Source organism: Ceratotherium simum, chromosome 17, assembly GCF_057802395.1.
Source record: "Ceratotherium simum simum isolate JZ-2026a chromosome 17, ASM5780239v1, whole genome shotgun sequence".
Lineage (NCBI taxonomy): Eukaryota > Metazoa > Chordata > Mammalia > Perissodactyla > Rhinocerotidae > Ceratotherium > Ceratotherium simum.
In genome coordinates this window covers 53,586,478-53,605,983 of record NC_141916.1, presented here as the reverse complement: position 1 = coordinate 53,605,983, position 19,506 = coordinate 53,586,478, and the positions used below count along the sequence as shown (strand labels likewise).

Here is a 19,506-nt window from a genome sequence, read left to right as displayed (position 1 = left end):
GACTTTGCATCAGAAATAATGAAGCACAGAAGACAATGGATTCACATTTTTAAAGTGATATTAAAAAAAGTTATAAATACAGAATTCTAAATCCAGTGAAAATATCCTTCAAAAATGAAAGTAAAAGAAAGACATTTTATGATGAATGAAAACTGAGAAGATTAGTTGTTAACAGATTTTTCACTATAAAAAATGCTAAAGGAAATTCTTCAGGCTGAAAATAAATTATAGTAGATGGAAACTTGATTCTACCAAAAGTAATAATTAGAACTGTAAATGGCAAACAGATAAGAAACTATGAAAGGTCAAATTTTTCTTCTCCATTTCTATAAAATACATATTACTATTTGAGCCAAAAATCATAACACTGTAGTATAGTTATCAAATTTCATGTAAGATATATATGACAGCAATAGCACTAAGGATGGAAGTAAATAGAACTATACTTTTGCAAAGTTCTTATATTTTACCAGAAGTGGGACAATATTACCTTTAAGGAGACTGTGATAAGATAATGCTACATATTATAATGCCTAAAGGAATCACTAAAAATTGATGTAAAGATGTATAGCTAAAAATGCAGTAGAGGAATTAAAATATAATATGATATATATTCAATTAACTCAAAAAAAGCAGTAAAAGATAAAAGAGGAAAAAAGACAGATAGTACAAATAGAAAAGAGAGAGCAAAATGGTAACGCTATGTCCAACCATATTATAATTATATTAGTTGTAAGTGGACTGAACTCTCCAATTAAAAGGCATAGAATGACTATTGCATACCTGTTAGAACAACTAAAATAAACAATAGTGATTATACGACATCTTGATGAAGATGCAGAGAAACTGGATCTCTCATATGTTGCTGCTGAGAACATAGTCATTCTGGAAAGCAGTTTGACAGTTGCTTCAAAACTAAACATGCACTTACCATATGATGTAGCCATTACACCCTAAGGCATTTATTCCAGAGAAATAAAAACTTACATTCACACAAAAATCTGTACACAAATGTTCTGAGCAGTTTTATTTGTAATAACAAAATCCTGGAAACAGCCCAAATATCTTTAATGGATGAATGGTTGAACAAACTCTGGTATATACACGATAGAATATTACTCAGCAACAAAAAGGAATGAACTACTGATATGTACAACAACCTGGATGGTCCTCGAGAATATTTTACTTAGTGAAAAAGGTGAATCTTAAAAAGTTACATCCAATATGATTCCATTCATATAACATTATCAAAATGACAAAACTGTGGAGAGGGAGAAGAGATTAGTATTGATTTTTGGTATTGATATTCAAAAATTTGGGCAAAACTAGAAGATTTGCAACCATTTTCCTTCTGTCTGACCAACCTCATTTACTTTGAATCTCACTTCTTGGTTTTAGTAGAGAAGGGGCGGGTTATTTTGGAATATTCAGTTACATGTTTCTGAGTTTATCTTCCTAAGAGTAAGTACTTGGTTCAGGGCCAGATTTCAGAGTTTTATGTAATTCAAGAAAAGCTTGAACTTTCCAGTACCTAAAGGAAGGCAAGGGTATATTCTGTAGGAAGGTGATAACACTGATTTTTCAACTGAGAATTCACATGGAAAAAGGGATATATTTGAAGAATGAAGTTTCCAAGGTCAGTTGGCAGGGGGCAAATGAACTTAGATTCTTTTCTTTTTTGAGGAAGATTGGCCCTACACTAACATCTGTTGCTAATCTTCCTCTTTTTTCTCCCCAAAGCCCCAGTACATAGTTATGTATCATAGTCGTAGAGTTGTAGCTCTTCTATGGGGGATGCCGCCTGAGCATGGCTTGATGAGCGGTGCTAGGTCTGTGCCGAGGATCTGAACTGGGGAACCCTGGGCCGCTGGAGTGCAACATGCAAACTTAACCACTCCGCCACTGGGCTGGCCTCTGAACTTAGATTCTTAAGAGAACAGCACTCTTCTGTGAAGCTCAGATTACTTATTATGAATAATTTTCTTTCATTATAGGTACGTACACACAAAAACTTTGCAATAATGAAGAAGACAGATTCTCATTTATCTGGGAAACAATGATACAGAGATTTTTTGAAGAGTTACTTGCTCCAAAAATGGCACTACATGGTTCTAAGCTCAACGTCTTCATATCCAAGGTCTTCTTGTCTCAGGACCAATTAGGGTCCTTTCTATTCCATGCTAGAGTTGACAGCTTCTTTAGGAGACTACAGAGAGATGCCTGAAATGGTAAGGAGAATCCTGGTTTCAGTGCTGAGAAAAAGAAAGGACAGAGTCCTCTGGTGGAAGGACACTAGCACAAAGTGATTACAAAATATCTGTGGGGACCCAGCACTTGTCTGAAAGTCTAGATAGAGCTACTTCATACTGACTCAGCTACTCACTGTAAAGTCTTATCTTGATCTTGACAGTTGGAAAAAAGAGGGATCAATAATGGCAAGACATGAATGCTCTCTTCCACATCAGTCTGGTGTGATTTCTTAAGGAATGGAGGCAGGAGATGATCTTTGTTGAGCACCTCAGATGACCTCTCCTTGGCACCTCAATAACAGATCAAGCCTGCTCTAGCAGTTTCATGAGAACAATTTGGGTCCTCTGTCACATGCCAAAAGGGAGCAACTCAACCAACTCCCACAATCTCCTGGTCCCCAGGGACCACATGCTTATATCGAAGCAGAAAGCCTAGTCCTAGGTAATGAAGATCTTTGTCTGTCAACTGAAACAATGAGAGAAAATTGTCTCTTAATTTTCTTCTAGTGTTGAAATTTTATGACTCTCTAATTAAGGCCATTGCATGTTCTGCATAAATAATGGGCAATGTCAACTTAAAACGTTTGCTTACATGGCTTCCCCAAAACAATTGTTTCTAGCTCACAAATTAAACTACATTGCTATTAAAAAACTTTCCAGATTAGTTCTCACAATCTGAGAGAGCCCCCAAATTTATTGTCAGGACATATATCTCAGTTTGTGGTAGGAAAAGTGGGAACAAAGCCTCTGCAAATGATACAGACATGTCTACATCCATTTGATAGTGGACATGGACACAGAGAACACAGTATGTTTCTCCTCTCAGAAGAAATGAAATAGCTACAATATACCAGGTATAAGGAAGAGCTGATCTTATCTAGGTATACAAGGCTACCTAGATTCTGATAGTAAACAAAAACTCTCTATCAATGGGTCCAAACTCATCTTCTCCACGACTGGGAAATAAGGTTAGTGGAGACAGAGCTGTCTACTCACCTGTCTGGGAATATGTGGCACCACTCCCTTCCTCTGGAAAAAAATGATTCTCACTCATCCCAAGGAAAGAAGAAATTTCAGGAACAGGTGACTCTTCAACATCATCATAACCATTTCCTGTGACATTTATATGCTCTCCTGGAGGCTCTGAAAGCAGACAAGGACTTAAGCAGAACAGCAAAATATGGGTTGGACTAGGTGATGTCCTAAATCTATTGCAGAGATTCTAATAGCTGATAAATATAGACACCATATTCCCGGATTGTCTCAAAAACATATATTTGATCTCAATATTCTCAGAAATGATTTAAATCTTCTAAATAGTCCAATAGATCAAGGTCAATAATATTTTTCTAACATGGCCTCATACCATAAAGCATCAACAGAAGCTATTGTGCTATGAGTTTCAGGTACTATTTTCAAGCATATGGTACAGAATTGTAACATATAATATGCACATATCAGTGACTGAGGAAGGCTGAATCTGGATCAAGAGAACCTAGGCTGTTCATGTGTCCTCTGAAGCTGTGGGAGACACAGAGCTGGCAGGGAGAGGGAAGACTTGATATCTGTCACTCAGAGACAGGAAATCCCACCAGTGCCAATCACAGCAGGCCTGGGTTTGAATTCCCTCTAGTGCTCAATTGACCTTAGGACAAATCTCCAGGATCCCTTCTGGACATGCCTCATTCCAAGTGCTGTCCATCTTTACTATCTGGAGAAGATCCAGGAGGGACATCTCTTCTCTTAGGTCCCTTGTAAATAAGAGTTTCTGGTAGTTGATAAGTACAGGCACCAAGCACTCCATGTATTCCAGGGCTTATCAGAATCACTTTTTTTGGTTTCATTATATACATAATCTGTTAAATGATCCAAATATCATACTATCTCAGGGTCCAACCATACTTCACCGTGTTCTCTCTTGCCATAGAATTTTTGAGATTATCAGTTTCTGATGTTATTAGAAAAATATGGCCTTTGAACAAATAATAATACATTAGATGCATGTCTGTAAGTGAGTAGAAGTAGCTGTGGATACAGAAAACTGAGTCTGATCTTTCCCTTTATGAGGCCACTGGGTGAGCAGAGAGGGGAAAATATTGTTGTGAACTGGAGAGAAGAAATCCTTCCCATCATAGGAGGAGTTCTCCTCAGATGAGATTCCTCCTCCTCTGCCTCATCATCCAAGGGAATGCCTATCTCTACTGCTTGGGGCAGATTCAGGGCCTCCATTCTCCTCATTGTCCCCTGTGCCATCTTAGTTATTGAGTCATCAGATAGGTTACCTGGTAGAGAGAAAACATCACAAACAGAAAATCTTTTCCCATAGTTGTAGGTCCAATGTCATGGTTTAGAAGAAATCTTGAGGATTCAGACTTGTAGAGAAAGGGCTTGGAGCTCTTGACTTAGGAGGAGGCTGACTCTTTGAGGTTGGGTTAGTTGTTGGGTCTGTGCTTCCTGAAGAAAACCCACAGCCAGCTCATGAATAGAAGTGAGGGCATGGAACATACCTGGGCTGTCCAACAGGTCCTCCTTCTCTGGTTCTATGAGATAATCAATCTCCTGGCACAAGGCCTCATCAATAGCATCTTCAAAAGCAGACATGGCTGGGGAATGTGACATGAGTTAGAGACTGCCCCTGGAAATATTCCCTTTACCAATAGACAAAGATTTCAGTGCTCTCCAATGCTCATCCTTGAAGAAACCCCTCTGGGCTGCTAGGACCCCTTCTTAGCCTTGTGCTTTTTTGGGACAGAACTCGGTTTCCTGACCATGGTCTTGATCCTACACTCAATTTCCACTGATACTGTTCACACAGGAAGTCAATTTTTGAAAGACATTACATTCAACCCAGGACTAAGGATTCAATTCTTTCAAAGCTTGAAGTCTATTGTAGAGAAGGCAGAGCTTTGCCAGATAATGAGGATGGAGACCAATTCTTGTTCACTTTTCTTGATAACACAACTGGCTTGATATCACAACTGGTTATAACCTTCCCACTACTTTCCAGATTATTTAGCATCTCTAAGGCCCAGCTTCATACTCTGCTCTCCATCTGTGTAGCTGAATCCCCAGGACAATAAGGACCAGGAAGAGAAGGGCCCCCAGTATGACACAGAGCATCCGAGGTAGGGAGAAAATGCCAGGGACAGGAGCTGAACCTGAATTGGTGCCTGAGGAGAGAAGAGGGCCATGAGGTTTTAGAGAGGGTCATAAGCCCAGGAGAACTCCCCTTATCCCGGTCATCTTCTGAGTCCTCAAGACCATGAAGTCACCATTCAGATACAATGGGTCTGCTGAACCCCAACATGTGATTGATCCAGGTTCTGCCCTGAGCTGTGCCAACTGTCTTCTGAATCTGGTTCTAAGGGATTTTTGTAAAATGAAAGCTGGTAAAGCTTTGGAGCATTACAGGTGCCACAACATAATAGGAATATAAACATCTGGTCATTAGGCTTTTCCTCTACTGATATGGTTAATTTTTGCCAGAAATATGTATATTACACAGTCCAGGTCCCTGAAAATATGAGTATCTCCTCTATTACATGGCTCAGAGCAGAACCACTTACTTCCATGGGTCAGGAAAACTGCTGTCCTCTAACCTGCAAAGAGGAGAAGGAGAATGAGATCACTGTACTGAGTTGCCCTGGAAAAGCCATAGGGTTATACCTACCCTCACTGGCATATTGTTCTTTCCCAGATCCCAGGAGATCAGGCAATTGCCTCTCTGGAGCCAGACCACAGAGCAGCAGCTTAGTTCAGGAAGTTCTTCTGGATGCCAAATCACACCTTCTTCAATTATAGTCCAATACCCTGGCTATCAACTCACCAGAGCACCTCACTCCAGCATCCTCCTTGTGCTTGCAGTTGCTCTGCCCCGAGGGCTTCGCAGCACAGGCCCACAGGGAGGACTCCCTGCCCCTGCACTGCACCTCATCCAGCCAGATCCTCCCATTTCCTGGGCCAAATGCTGCCTTCGGCAGGGCATCCAGAGCAGAGCCACAGCCCAGTTGCTGACACACCACCTTGGCCCCTGCCAGACTCCAGGAGTCATCACACAAGGTTCCCCAGGAGCCCTAGTGCCAAACTTCCACTCGCCCTGAGCACACAGTGTCTCCTTTCCTGAGTTAGTACTTCTCTTTTTCTGAAAAGGCAGCAGCACCTCCTGTTAACCTCCTTGGGGGGAAGGAAGGAGCCCCTGGGAGCCAACAGGGGAGGTAGGAGGGGCTGATGTACCTGTGCAGGGGGCAGCAATTGGACAGCTCTTGGGTCTCATTTCTGCAGAAGCAGACAATGGGGAAGCACTGGATCAGGAACAGCTGGGGGTGATCTTGCCCCCAAACAAGATTATCTAAGGTCCTTGGCTCAGTCCAAATGACAATGAAAACACAGGTTTAATAATTAATCTGATGGGCTGGGTTGCTGAGACATTCACTGGATCATAGCCCTTTACTCCAGCTGAAATTATTTTATCTGTTTACTTGTTTACCATTCTCCACATTCCACAACAAATACAAACACAAACATGCACACACACACACATACACACTCACAGACATACACCCCTGACTGAAGTTTCCACTAGAGGAAGGACCTTGAATTCTTATTCATGTCAGTGTTTCTGCTATCAGGACAGTGCTTGGCACATTGTATGCATTCATTCAATAAGTATGTATGGAGAACCTTCTATAAATACTATGCATAGGGGCTTGATAAATTCTTATTGAATGACTGAATTGATGAATAAAATCCAGTGAAATGTACTTTTTCAAAATTATATTTTCAAAATTCTTGCTAATCAGTAAAATAATAAAGGAAAGATAAATTAATGATAGTGGTTTGTGGTAATAAATGGTGCATATTAAAAATAATTAGTCCATAAGCACAGAAATAATTTATATTCAATATTCCACTTACATAATTTTTAATAAAAATTAAGAAACAGATTTTAAACTACTCTATTATTCACTATGACATGCAGGCAAGCAAAGATTACTATAGCAAGAAGACACTCTTAAAAAGAATATGCAGAATAGAACAAGTTGAATTCAGAGAAAGATAGGTGAAAAAATAGCTAGCTAGCAAGACATAAATGTCTGCCTGAGACTCGAATGTACTGAAAAAATATATCGAGAGGACATAGAGATACTAACAAAAGACTTAAAAAAATTAAAGAATTGAAGCTGAAAGAAATACACATAAATTCAAAATAACACAAGAAAACAGAAGTGTACATGGTACTTGTCATAAAATATCAAAATTTGTATATCCTTTCCACATCAACCTGTCAAACCTCTTACCCTGTGTAGAGTAGGAGAAAATGATGGCAGGGCTTCTGTGGAGTGGTTGCTCACTTTCAGGGTCAGAGATTTTACTACTTCTCAATTCAGTGTTTTATTGTGGGGGAAAATATCATCAATATAAGGTTTAATAATTTAATACCTCTTTTGCCTTCAACAGAGAAAAGACAAAGGGATGAGGAAAGAGAGGCAAGGAAGGGAGTGAGCTGCTGCCTTTGAAATAACTTTCACTACATTCTCCCCAGCTGTGGATTTCAGACAACTCCCAGCATATATTGTCCAATGTATACCTGAATGGCGTGTGTGTGTGTGTGTGTACGTGACAGAGAGAAAGAGAGAGAGAGATTGACAGATTGAGAGAGAGAGGAAAGAAATGTTGAGGGAAGTGTTATGGTCTGAATGTGTGTCCCCCACAAACATTTATTTATTTCAATATGTTGAATATCCAAGTAAGACTAACAAAGATGAGGTGAGGAAGTTGAGTATAGTTAAAGGAGAATGATTATAATATTGGATCATATTATCTAATCTGGCTACAAAATAAGTGCAGATATGAGGAGAGTTAAAAACTAAGAAAAATTGATAGGAGAAAGATTTGGTATCTCTATAAGGATACAAAAATTATTGGAAAAGAAGCATTACAGGTTATGAGCTATAAGTATAAGAAGCAGTGGCCAGAGAATGGAATAAAGAAATCAAGATTCAAGGTGCTCAGTTATTGATGGTCATTAGTGAACGCATAAGCAGAGGTATAATGGAAGTAAAGGTGCTTAGAAACGAGGAACTCAATGAATTGAGAGGCCAGGGTGTAGTCTCAGTTGTGCTTAAGGAGGCTGAAGTAACTACTAATGGTTCCAGGATTCAGACAGAGATGAAGAAGCTGGTAAGCCTAGTGCTATAGTCTTCAGTGGACAAGGGAGAATGACTAGAATGTTGGATATGACAAAAACAAACAGAAGTAGTGCGTGGTATTGCCTCATGGTGTGAATTTCAAAGTAGCTGGATGTTGAGAAGAAACACAGAAGAGGAATTGTGGAAAATGACAACTGAGAGCAAGGAGTATTCCAAGTCTCAGCCCAGAGAAAAGTGTGTTGAAAGAGAAATACACAGCCTCCGACTCATAGGGAAATCAGTGTTTTCAGGGAAAACTCAGATTTTGATCAGAACATGAAAGTGAAGGAAACATTTAGGGTATAAAGGGATTTTGAAGATGATGGGCTCCAAATGCCAGCAGGTTCTGCAGAAGATTTTGGGAGAGTGAGATGAGGGGGACAGAATAGTACACAGTAGTGAATGAGAAAGGCCCAGAGGATGAAGGACTGGCCAAGAAGACTGGGATTCTGAAAGCGTGTTAGAAGAGAGAAATTCAGGTAGAAAGATATGGGGAGCCCCAGGTCACTGACCACTCAGCAGTTCTCCAAGATGTGGCAACCGAGAAGATAAACCAATTCTTCTTTAACAGGATTGTTTTCTTGGGTCCTGCCCAAGAGAGGTCTTGGCTCTGCTCACCATTCCGGGGTAAATTTGCATTGCTTTCCTTTACCCTCTTTCTGTTCTGGCCATGATGGAATTTTCTCAGTATTTCAAAGACACCATGTTTCCTCCCACCTCAGTGTTTACACTGACCAAAGAGATCTCTCCACTTTTTTTTTCTTTATTGATTTTATTGATTCATCCTTCATGTCTAAATATAAAGAAATTTCTTCTTTTGCCCCAAGTACACACTTCCACAGCACTTTCTAATTCTTAATGACACTAGAAATTTATGCCTAGTGAGTGTTTTCAGCAGTGAATTGTAACTCCATGAAGGCAGAGTGTGATATATAATAAGAAATATGTATTTGGTCTTTGTCTATGGTTCCTGGCATATAGCTCCTAAAGTCCTAATTTCCTAAGTGATAAAAGTCTTAGGGGCATTTTTGTTATAATATTTAGTTTTTTTCCTGGATCCTGAAATAACAGAGTGACAAAGATGCAAGAAGTGTTTTTTAGTTATTTTTAAGAAGTCCTTTTCAACCATACCTGAGTTCATGTAATAAACAGACTTTTTGAAAGCACCTAGATAACCACAGGATGGGGGCTGGTTGCCATGGGAACCAGCCATGTGATAGAGGTTTGGAACTTTCAGCCCCACCCCCTGACCTATGAGGAGGGGAGAGGTAATGGAGGTTGACTCAATCGCTGATGGCCAATAATTTTATCAGTTGTGCCTCCAAATGAAACCTTCATATAAATATTAAATGATGGAGTTTGGAGAGCTCCTGGGTTAGTGAACACATGAAGGTGCTAGGAGAATGGCATGCCTTGAGAGGACGTGGAAGCTCCATGAAACTTTCCCCATATTATGTCCCATGTATCTCTTCTACATGGTTGTTCCTGAGTTGTAACTTTTATAATAAACCAGTGAGGTAGTAAGTAAACCATTTCCCCGAGTTTAGTGAACTGTCTTAGCAAATTATCAAGCCCACAGCGGAGGTTGTGGGAACCTCTGGTTAATAGCTGGTCATCAGCAGCTCAGGTGACAACCTGGACTTGTGATTGGTGTCTAAAGAAGGAGGATTCTTGTGGAGTGAGCCCTTAACCTGTGGGATCTGATGCTATCTCCAGGTAGCTAGTGTCAGAATTGAGTTAAATTGTATGACACTCAGCTGGTGTCAGAGAATTTCTTGGTGGGAAAACCTCCAAAATTTGGTGAACAGAATAGAAGTATTGATAGCAGAGTGGTGAATGGACAGGAAACAGAGACATTTTGCTTTACACAGTAGCTATAGTTCCTTCCCTTCTCTCTCCTCATGCCTGGAACATAAGTTTGTACGTACAGGCACTCAATTACTATCTGTCAGCAGACAGACTTGAGAAGTAGTCTGAGTGATGTAAATGCATTGTAGAGTAAAAAGACCATTAACCTAAGAGATGGAGCAATCAAGATTGGATTCCCTGCACTGTGCCTTATTTACTTTAAGGTGCTGATCATATCATTTAACTACTCCTAACCTCAGTCTCCTCATCTGAATAAAATGATCTCCATAATACCTACTAACACTTTTATGCACATATTAAATTTCATTAGAAGTGAAAAAATTAAACATAATGGCTAACACATAGGAAGTGATTCATATAAGGTCTTACTTCTCACCCTTCTGACTAAGAAAACATAGATTAACGAACATAATCTAAGACTGCATTAGCAACTCCTTAGAAAGTTTATCAGAAGGGGTGGAACAAGATATTCCATGCAAATGGAAACCAAAAGAAAGCTGAGTAGCTATATTTATTTCAGACAAAATAGACTTTAAGACAAAGACCGTACTAAAAGAAAAGAAGGTCATTATAGAGTGATAAAAGGGTCAATCCAACAAAAGGATATAATATTTATAAATATTTATGCACTCAACTTAGGAGCACCTATATATAAAGCAAATACTAATAGTCCTAAAAGGAGAGATAAACAAGTATATAATAATAGTAGAAGACTTTGATACCCCACTTATATCAATAGATAGATAATTCAGCCAGAAACTCAATAAGGAAATATTGGCCTTTGATGACACGTTAGATCATATGGCCCTAGTAGACACATACAAAATATTATATCCAAAAGGAAAAGAATATACATTCCTCTCAAATGCACATGGAACATTCTCCAGGATAGATCATATGTTAGGCAACTAAACAAGTCTTAATAAATTTAAGAAGTTTGAAATCATATCAAGCATCCTTTCTGACCACAATGTTATAAAACTAGAAATCAATTACAAGAAGAAAACTAGAAAATTCAGAAATATGTGGAGATTAAACAACATGCTACTGAACAACAAATGGGTCAAAGAGGAAATCAAAAGAGAAATAAAAACATATCTTGAGACAAATAAAAAGAGAAATAAATCACACCAACACTTAGGAGAGGCAGCAAAAGCATTTCTAAGAGAGAAGTTCATAGCGGTAAATGTCTACATTAAGAAACAAGAAAAATCTCAAATAAACAACCTAACTTTACATCTCAAGTAACTAGAAAAAGAAGAACAAATGAAACCTAAAGTTAGTAAAAGAAAGGAAATGCCAAAGATTGGAGTAGAAATAAATGAAATAGAGACTAAAAAGACAATAGAAAAGATTAATGAAACTAAGAGCTGGTTTTTGAAAAGATCAAATTGACAAACCTTTAGCTAGACTCACTGTTATGAGAGGTTTGGGGATTCGATCAGAGATGTAAAAGAAACTTTCCACTCCAAACAAATGGACTGAAGGTATATTTTATTATATAGAGGATAGTAAAGGTGATAGTCCACAAACAGATCCGAATATGTCAAATATTAAGAGGGAAAAACATCAGCTCGACTGGAAAGAGAAAACATCCACATCGGCTGAGATAGCAGCAGATTTGAATAGGTCATATAACGGGAGGGAAAAACATCAGATCGACTGGAAAGGGAAAACATCCACATCAACTGAAGAGAAATGACACAAATCAGCTGGAAAGAGAAACATCAGGTTGATTGAAAAGAGAACACCTCAGATCAATTACCCCCAACATCCACTCCCAACTGCCAGGGAGAGTCCTTTTGATTGACATGGCTGGGCGGGAATCCGATCATCAGAGGGCCTGGGCCAGGTGTCCCCTCCACAGGTGAGACTCTCACCAGGCCTCGGTTTCCAGCAGTTTATATAAGCAGTTACAGAGTTTACAGAGCAAGCATTTAATGTTCCCATGCACAAATGGTTATCAGTGGCAACATGCACTGAGCCTCCTGGCTATCATCCTGGCCTGGCAGTTGTGTATGTGCATTGTTTACCCTGGTTATCATCCCAGTCCAGCACAGATGGCCAGTCTGCCCCAGGCTGCGGCACCTGAAAGGCCTTGAAATTTTTACACATTGCAACTACCTCTGTGGGAGAAGGGCCAGTTCCCACCATGCAGATAGCAGCTTTTATATTTCTTTTTGTGCTGGTGACTGTAGGTCAATGGAGTGGCCAAACATGGCTGTACTCATGTCAAGATACTCACCAAGAAAAAAAGAAAAGAAACTCAGGTAAATAAAATCAGAAGCAAAAGAGGAGACCTTACCAACAATACTACAGAAATACAAAGGTCATAAGAGACTACTGTGAACAATTATCTGCTAACAAAAGGACAACCTAGAAGAAATGCATAAATTCCTAGAAACATACAAGCTACCAAGACAGAATCATGAAAAAATAGAAATTCTGAAAAGGCAGATTACTAGTAAGGAGACTGAAGCAGTAATCAAAGACATCTCCACAAAAAAATTGCAGGACATGATGGCTTCACCAGTGAATTCTACCAAAGAGTCAAAGAATTAATACCAATCCTTCTCAAACTCTTCTAAAAATATAAGAGGAAGAAACATTTCCAAATTCATTTTAGGAGGCCAGCATTACCTAGATAAGAACACTTAAAGAAAAGAAAACTGAAGAATATAGAATATGCCAAAATCCTCAACAAAATACTAGCAAACTAAATTCAACATTACATTAAAAGGATCATATACTGTGATCAAGTGGCATTTATTCCAGGGACACAAGGATGTTTCAACATCTGCAAGTCAATCAATATGATACATCACGTTAACAAAATGAAGGATAAAAATCATATGATCATCTTGGGTGTAACATCAGCATTATGGTAAAGTGAGTTATCCCATTTACCTCTCCCCTCTAAATTACAACCAAACAGACATTCATAGATGAACAGAGGATTCCCCACACAGCACAACAGGATGCCTAAGAGATCCAGGCAGTTATACATCTGAAGGTGGGTGGACTGGACCCCTGGAAAGCAGTGGAACTAGGGGAGCAGCCTCTTTCTCCCAGCATCAGCATTACAGGGCACAGATCCTTATGCAGTGGCCTGGTAAACTGTGAATGGGAGTAAGTGCAGCCAAGCCCCATGCATGTGAATACCTGAGGAGCAGGAGTGGCTGGCAGTGGCCCTTCCCTGCAACAGTCAGTGGAGAGGTGGCAGCAGTTTTGGCCCAACCTCCATAACCGTGAGGAGATGGGGTGGGACCAAAGAGCCCACAGTGGCAGCACCCCCAACACCAATTCCACCAGCAGTGGGGGTTGCATACAAGTCCTGAGGTCCTGGGCCCCCACCAGTGACAGTGACACCCATGAACCGAGCACCCCTGGAAGTGGTGCAATACGCAGCCCCAGACTACTTGGGAACAGCTGTGCAGGTGGTGCGTGGGACAACAACATCTGAACATGCAGAGGTCTTGTGTAGGAACATGAAACCCAGGTGACCAGAAACAAAGTAACCAAAGCCATATGCTAATAAGAAAAGGTGATTACTACCATAAATGCACCGGTAGAGGATCAATTCATCAGACACCATGAAGAACTACAGTAACACGGCAGAAGAGAAGGAAAATGACAACTCTCCAGAAACCAAATCTGAAGTCACAGAAGATTACAATCTAAATGACAGAGAATTCAAAACAGCTGTCATAAAGAAACTCAAGGAGTTACAAGAGAACTCAGAAAGGCAGTTCAATGAACTCAGGGAAAAACTAATGTACAGAAGGAATACTTCACAAGAGATTGCAGGCCTTAAAAAAAAAACCAAACAGAAATTCTGGATATGAAGAACACAATAAATGAGATAAAAAATAATGTAGAAAACATTAAAAATAGAGCAGACTTTATGGAGGAGAGAATCAGTGAGCTTGAATATAAAAACCTAGAAACAATTCAGGTGGAGGAGGAGAGAGAAATACGATTTTTAAAAAAATGTAGAAATTCTTGGAAAAATATCTGACCAATTAGGAAAAGTAACATAAGGATTACAGGTATCCCAGAAGGATAAGAGAGGGAGAAAGGAGCAGAGAGCTTATTCAAAGAAATAGTAGCTGAGAACTCTCCAAACCTGGGGAAGAAACTGGACATGCAAGTACATGATGCCAGTAGAACCCCTAGTTATCTCAATGCAAAAAGACCTTCTCCAAGGCATATAATATTGAAACTGTCAAAAGTCAATGACCAAAAAAAATACTAAGGGCAACAAGAGAGAAGAAAATAACCTACAAAGGGACCCCCATCAGGCTTTCAGCAGATTTCTCAGTAGAAACCCTTCAGTCTAGGAAAGAATGGAATTACATATTCAAACTACTGAAAGGCAAAAACTATCAGCCAAGATTACTCTATCAAGTAAAATTATCCTTCAGATATGATAGAGAAATAAAAGTGTTTCCAGACAAAGAAAAGCTGAGGGAGTTGATTGCCACTAGATCTGCCTTACAAGAAATGATGAAGGGAGATTTCCTACCTCAAACAAAAAGACAAAGGTTTACAAAGCTTTGAACAAGGAGATAAATAGACAGACAAATTCAGAAAATTGCAGTTCTATATCAGAATAAGTTAGAAACAACTAATTATAAGATAAAGGATAAAGGGAAAGAAATTGTCAAAAATAACTATAAACACTTCAATTTGGTCACAAACTCACACAGCAAAAAAAGAATAATTTGTGCCAAAAAAAAAAAAAAAACCATGCAAGGGGGAAGAGGAAAGGGATGGAACCTGCATAGGCTAATGGAGATAAGAGGCTATCAGAAAAAGGACTATCTCAACAACGAGACCTTTTATGCAAACCTCATGGAAATCACAAAACAAAAAATCAGAGGAGAGTCACAAATCATAAATAAAGAGAAAACTGAGAAAACATCATAGGAAACGATGAAACTGAAGTGGCAGACAGAAATAGAAGGAAAAAGAAACAATGGAAATATAGAACAACCAGAAAATGAAAGACAAAATGGTAATATTATGCCCTCATATATCAATAATCACTCTAAATGTAAACGGATTGAATTTGCCATTCAAAAGACACAGAGTAGCTGGATGGATTAAAAAATGAGACCAGGAATACACTGCCTCCAGGAAACACAGCTCAGCTCTAAAGACAAACATAGAGTCAGAATGAAGGGGTGGAAGATGATACTCCAAGCAAATGCCAAGTGAAAGAAAGTGAAATTACCCAAACTTATATCAGACAAAGCAGACTTCTAGATATAAAAGATAATGAGAGACAAAGATGGGCTTTATGTAATGATAAAAGAGACATTTCACCAAGAAGATATAACACTTATTAATGCATATGCACCTAATGTAGGAGCACCAAAGTGTATAAAGCAACTATTAACAGACCTAAAGGGAGAAATTGACAACAACACAATAATAGTAGGGGACCTTAACACCCCACTTACATCAATGATAGGTCATCCAGTTACAAAGTCAAAAAAGAAACGGTGACCATAAATGAAACACTAGACCAGATGGATTTAACAGATATATATGGAACTATCCATCCAAAAACAGCAGAATACACATTCCTCTCAAGTATACATGGAACATTCTCAAAGATAGACCATATGTTGAGAAACAAGGCAAGCCTCAATAAATTTAAGAAGATTGAAATCTTATCAAGCATCTCTTCTGACCACAATGGTATGAAACTGGAAATGAACTACATGAAGAAAGCTAGAAAAGTCATAAATATGTGAAGACTAAGCAACATTCTACTGAACAACTATTGGATCAGTGAATAAAATCAAAGGAGAAATAAAACAATAAATGGAGACAGGAGGCTGGCCTGGTGGCATAGTGGTTGGATTCACATGCTCGGCTTCAGCGGCCTGGGGTTCACGGGTTAGGATCTGGGCATGGACCTGCACACTGCTTATCAAGCCATGCTGTAGCAGGTCTCCCACATATAAAGTAGATGAATATGGCCACAGATATTAGCCCAGGGCCAATCTTCCTCACCAAAAAAGCAAAAAGAGGAGGACTGGCAATGAACATTAGCTCAGGACTAATCTTCCTCACCAAAAAACAAAAACAAAAAAACCTGGAGAGAAATGAAAATGAAAATACAACATACCAAAACTTATGGGATACAGCAAAATTTGTACTAAGGGGGAAATTTATAGCAATACAGGCCTACCTCAACAAACAAGAAAAATCTCAAATAAACTATCTTACACTATACCTAAAAGAACTTAATAAAAACACACAAAGTCTAAAGTCAGCAGAAGGAAGGAAATAATAAATATCAGAACAGAAATAAATGAAATAGAGACTGAGAAAACAATAGGAAGGATCAATGAAACTAAGAGCTGTTTCTTTGAGAAAATAAAATTGACAAACCCTTAGCCAGACTCATTAAGGAAAAAAAAAGACTCAAATAAATAAAATCAGAAATGAGAGAGGAGAAATTACAATGGACACCACAGAAATACAAAAGATTATAACAGAATACTATGAAAAGCTATATGCCAACAAACTTGATAACCTAGAAGAAATGGATAAATTCTTAGAATCATACAACTCCTGAAAATGAATCAAGAGAAACAGAGAGGAGATTGAGTCAAGATGGTGGCGTAAGCAGACTCGGAACTCACCTCCTCCCGTGGACACAGCCAATTTACAACTACTCATGGAAAAATTACGCCTGAGACAGAACTGAAAACTGGATAAGAGGAACTCCTGCAACAACGGACAATCCTAACTGAGGTGGAAGAGGCAGAAACTCCCTTCTGGAAAGAGAAAATGCTGCCTTCACAAGCTGCCAGCTTCACGGCCGCCAGGAGCAGCTCACAGGTATGCAGCCCTCCCTGGAGGAGCGGGGCCCTGAGCTGGGGAGCGCCCCTGCTGTGGGAATTTTGTGGACCCCACACAATCGAGACCAGCGGCATAATATCGGACTTTGCCTGCTATAAAACATTGGGGAGCACCCCCAGAAAACCCGGTTCGCAAAGAAAGTAAAACCAGCTCTTAAAGGGGTCACGCACAAACTCACCCATTTCAGAAAGCATCCTAAAATCACCAGAAAGAAAAGTGCACAGTACTGTGGTGAAAAGAGACTCACCTATTAGGCCCTGAGTGCATCTCGGTGAGGGCTGAGACCTCTCCAGGGACTGGGACATTGGTGGCGGCCATTGTTGTGGCCTGGGGTGGGCATGCTGACACAGACGCCATTGGAGTTCTCCCTGAGGCCTGCTAGCCCAGGTCTGCCCCACCGATCTAATCCAGCTCAGCCAGGGCAAGGCAGCCCACCCTAGAGACTGGCCCCACCCAACAACAAGCCCTCAGGCAACTTGTGGGCTTGCATAGATTGGTGACTGGATTCTCTGCAGCCTGGCAACTGAGCCGACTTGAGCCGGGCAGGGTGTGCACAAGGAGTGGGTGGAGAGTGTGGGGCGGTAGCGGAGTGTGTGGGGCTCCCGCCGTGGAGAGACTGGGTCCGCTTGGGGAGGTCGGGGCGCTCACACGGGGCAGGACTGTGTCGACTGTGTGTGTGGACTTGTGGGCAACAGGGCTTGTCAGCTGCAGAAGACTTGTGCTTCTCAAAGACCCACATAGGAGGTTTGCCCCACCTTCCAAAGCCTGAAACAATTGGGTGCTCCTGTGCCTGAGGCCAGCCCCACCCAGCTGCAATCCTCAGAGAGCTGACAAGAGACATAGTAGTCTAGAGGCTTGCAGTAATTGTAAGGCCCTGAGCCTAACAACCTGCCACGCTGGGGGCCTACTCACTTAAAAGAAATACTGAAACACAAATGTGGTATTAGAACTTGCAGCCAACTGTGCTGGGGCTCCCCACAACTGATAAAGAGACTGAAGGGCCCACAACAACTACAAGCAGCTGAGCATTACAACAGCTGGCCAGGACCATAACTCAGCCTCCCTGAGCGCCTACAGGGAGAGCTAACAGGCCACAATAGAAGGACACACGTAGCCCACATAGGGGCCACCCCTGGAACATTGAAAACTGAGGGAAGCACACTGGAAGCCTCCTAAGGCATCACTTACATAAGGTCACCTATCCAAGAGCAGGAGACGTAGCTGACCTACTTAATACGTAGACACAAGCACAGGGAAAGAGGCAAAATGAGGAGGCAAAAGAATACATTCCAAGTAAGGGAACAGGACAAAACCCCAGAAAAGGAACTAAGTGAAACAGAAATGAGCAACCTACCTGACAGAGAGTTCAAACTAAGAGTGTTAAGGCTGCTCACTGATCTGGGGAGAAGAATAGATGAACTCAGTGAGAATGTCAACAAAGAAATGGAAGATATAAAAAAGAACCAATCAGAAATGAAGAATACAATACTGGAAATGAAAAATTCACTAGAGGGACTCAAAAGCAGAGTAGAGGATACAGAAGAACGGATCTGTGAGCTGGACGAAAGACTAGAAGAAATTACCCAAGATGAACAAGTAAAAGAGAAAAGAATTAAAAAGTGTGAGGACAGTCTAAGGGACCTCTGGGACAACATCAAACGCACTAACATCCATGTTATAGGTGTCCCGGAAGAAGTAGAGCAAGACAAGGGGGCAGAGAATCTATTCAAGAAATAATAGATGAAAACTTCCCTAACCTAAGGAAGGAAGCAGACATCCAGGTACAGGAAGCACAGAGAGCCCCAAACAAAATAAACCCAAAGAGGCCCACACCAAGACACATCATAATCAAAATGTCCAGAATTAAAGATAAAGAGAGAATCCTAAAAGCCGCAAGAGAATGTCAAGTTACGTACAAAGGAAATCCCATAAGGCTATCAGCTGACTTCTCAGCAGAAACCTTACAGGCTAGAAGAGAATGGCACGATATATTTAAAGTGCTAAAAGGAAAAAACTTACAGCCAAGAATACTCTACCCAGCAAGGTTATCATTCAAAATGAAAGGAGAGACCAAAATTTTCTCAGACAAGCAAAAATTAAAGGAGTTTGTCACCAAGAAGCCAGCGCTACAAGAAATGTTAAAGGGACTGATTTAAGGGGAAAAGAGAAGACCACAAATAGGAAAAATTATCTATTTCCATGATAAGAACGTAATGGATACAAATGCACAAAAAAGAGGTTAGATAAGATATCAAAACATAAAAGGAGGGAGGAGGGGAGTTAAAGAGTACAGCTTTCAGACAGAGGTCAAACTAAAGTGA

The 19,506-nt window shown here is 40.1% G+C and overlaps 1 pseudogene; it reads right to left on the bottom strand.

Moving 5' to 3' along the window:
• Positions 1 to 2,080: 2,080 nt before the first annotated feature.
• LOC147914826 (antigen WC1.1-like) lies at positions 2,081 to 6,522 on the bottom strand (annotated as a pseudogene).
• Between the last annotated feature and the right edge of the window lie 12,984 nt (positions 6,523 to 19,506).